The sequence below is a fragment of the Chenopodium album genome, chromosome 1, assembly GCF_948465745.1.
Source record: "Chenopodium album chromosome 1, dcCheAlbu1.1, whole genome shotgun sequence".
Taxonomy (NCBI): Eukaryota; Viridiplantae; Streptophyta; class Magnoliopsida; order Caryophyllales; family Amaranthaceae; genus Chenopodium; species Chenopodium album.
This window is the reverse complement of record NC_137834.1, coordinates 70,114,482-70,117,960: the sequence shown is the minus strand read 5'-3', so window position 1 is coordinate 70,117,960 and position 3,479 is coordinate 70,114,482.

Genomic DNA, 3,479 nt, shown 5'->3' with positions numbered 1-3,479 from the left:
TTACCCAAATACTTTCATCATTGAGTCAACCATTGAGATAGCCTAGGATGGATTAATCCTTGCACCTTGAGAGATAGTATCTAACAACATTTGACTAAGCTAATTCAACATGCATCTTCAAACTTTTGATTTTCTTTTTCACGTCTTTCTTTTTTGGGAGAAAGTCGGTACCCTCCACAAAAATGATGGAAAATTTTTGCTTTTTTGAATTTTTTGAGTCGCACGATCACATTCAATGCACACACGAGTCATGTACACATTGAGTCATGTCGTGCCATATCACTTTGATTTGAGTGTAACACATGTGTCATTACACTTCGAGTCGAGTCAACCTCAAGTCAGTCAACCATATCGAGTCAAGTTTATACCTTGAGTCGTGTCAAGTCGATGAGTCAAGCAACATTAAGCCTTAGGTCAACCCTAAGATAATTAAAGAAATTGTCAAAGTTCTATAGTAAAAAATAAATACATGTGTAGCAGAACAGGGAAGACCCCATCACAGCGTTCGGCGACAGAATCAATTCTTGGCGCCAGAAATATCTCAACAACAACAGAGCTCGAAGCCTCTCAGAAAGGTGATTTCGACTTCATACAGCAATTTTGGGTTCCTTGGTGCGCCAGTTAGCCCCTATAAGCAATTTGACATGATTAAGTAGTCAGTTTGATTACAATCACAATAAGGGGTCGACCTGATGAAAGATCGTCTCGCTTAGCTTAAAGCACCTAAGATATGAATCATTACGGAAACACCGACATACTGGTTTTAGCGAAAGCGAAGTTCAGGCGAGCTTTAGAGATCGACAAACGTTGGTCTTCGGAAATTTTTCTTCAGAACATTATCGCAACAAACATTCAAGCACCGAAGCTCTATTGTTCAGAGACGCGTGAACATTTCCATCAGAAGCTCTTTTGCTCCAGAGACGCGTGGGCATATCATCAAAGCTCTTTTGTTCAGAGACGCGTGGACATTTCATTCAAGCTCTTTTGCTCCGAGACGCGTGGACATTTCATTCAAGCTCTTTTGTTCAGAGACGCGTGGACATTTCCTATTTTCAAGCTCTTTTGTTTAGAGACGCGTGGACATTTCCTATTTTCAAGCTCTTTTGTTCAGAGACGCGTGGACATTTCCTATTTTCAAGATCTTTTATTCAGAGACGCGTGGACATTTCCTATTTTCAAGATCTTTTGCTCAGAGACGCGTGGGCATCCTATTATTAAACTCTTCGTTCAGAGATACGTGGACACATCATTCAGAAGATCATATAAAAAAGAAGCTCTTTTGTTCAGAGGCGCGTGAACATATCAAAAGGAAGCTCTTTGTTTAAAGACGAGTGAACATCGAAACAGCAAGGTGGCATTCCCTGGATTATGGAGATTTGTCACAAACAACTGAGGATTGTTTCAAGAGAAGCAATCTTCGATAGTATTCCCTTGGACGCGGAATATTATCAATGCGGATGGAGATTGTTTCAAGAGAAGCAATCTTCGATGGTATTCCCTTGGATGTGGAATATTATCATTGTGGAGGAGGATCGTTTCAGGCGAAGCAATCTTCTAATTTGGAAGCAGGTACAGGCGTAGCGGTTTTCAAGCGGGATGGCATTCTCTAGCTTGCAGGAGGTCATCAAAACAAATCGGTTACTTTCAGAGACGTGTGCTCGATGGTGCAAGATACGCGTTTCTTAACTCTTTTATCTGTTTAACTAACGCTAGTTTTGCAGATATCGGCGTTACAAGAGTGATTTAGGATCGCAGAACGTTCTGAATCATTCTCCGTCCCTATCAATACTTTGAATTTTGTTTTCGAAACTTGCGTTTCTCAAAACTCAGTCAAAGTGGGGGCTTCTGTAGACACCCATTTGTGTCTCCCCAAAACCAAACCCAGTGATGAGTACCTTTCACGTCGAATCATAATCGAATGAAACGAAAGTGTGGAAAGTTTAGTGTTGCGGAAGGTTTTTATTTCTTTTCTCTTCTCTCTGTTTTGAAAACTTTATTTTAAGAAAACAGACAATCCAGTTTGGTTGGTCCATGATATGGGTCCAAAAATAGTGTAGTTGGATGGGGCTTGCAAAGAACTTTCCAACGATATATTATAAGCCCAATTATGATGAATATTGAGGAAATTATGGCCAATTTACTAAACTGGGCCCGGTTTGAGCTTTATGTACGGCCCAATGATCTAGGGGAGGGCCTAATATGATTTATCATTCCTAATGCAATTAGGAATGGTTTTGGTCTTCTAGAATTTTCTAGAAGGTTCTTTTCATTCCTAATTCAATTAGCATTGATAAGTTGACTTTGTTGACTTTTCAGAGTTTTTATCAAAATCAAATAGCATTTTCGAAGAAATTGTTATAATTTATGATGATTATGAATATTATTATTATTATTATTATTATTATTATTATTATTATTATTATTATTATTATTTTGATAATGATTATTTTATTTATGATTATTATCGTTTTGATTATGATTATAATTTTATGATGATTATTTATTCTTTATTGCTTGATCACCTTTTATTGCATGCTTAAAAGGAATTTGGTACTTGTAATCACGCGTAATAAGATAATTAATAATCTTGTTTAGGGTTAATATGATTATAATTCAAATGATCGCCAATAATAGTTTATTTGTGCATTATATTCAACCAACATAGATAAACAGGTTTAGGGTTAATCCTATTGATTGCATGTTAATTAAAAAGCGCACATGAATACGATCAGAATAAAGTAGAGGCCTATTATTAGGGCAGGTTCAATCTCTTTTAGGTTGGATTTGTACCTTCATCCCCGGACCCTTATTTGGTTCATGACCTTATGGAGTTGACGATCTCTTTGATCGTTAAGGGGTGTAACCTTCATCCTATGAGCGGTTTACAAGTTCCTTAAAAACTTGTTGGCGACTCTTTTGCTCTCTCTTCTTCCCTTTTGGACGCCACCGTACTTTAGTGTATGATCACAGTGGGGTTCGAGCTAGTGGGATTTTAAGGCTTGATATTATTCCCTACACTATTATTCCTGCTACAATGGTTAGGATAATTAATATATACATTTTTCCAGCTTTATTTTTTTAAATAATTAGTATTTTGATAGACACAATTAATTTCTAAGCTAAATAGCTTAGCTAAGCTAATTTGCTTGGCATTAGCTTGACGAAGCTAATTATTAAATATACTTATTGTTTTGGCCTATTTGCTTGAAAATAATTAACATTGCAACCTAGTTGTTGAAAGCAACAGTTGGAGTTGCTCTAAGAATCTATGTGTCATAAAATATAAATAAAAAAATGAATACATTAAATTTCCCTTTTGCTATGTAATAATTAATTATTTAAAAAATGAACTTCATGGATTAATGTATTATTTATAAATGACTTAGACTATTATTTGAGTTATTTCTCCGTAATTGAAGACATTAAATAACTAATTTATAAGATCAGAGGATTAGTAAACCAGTAGCTCAACACATAAA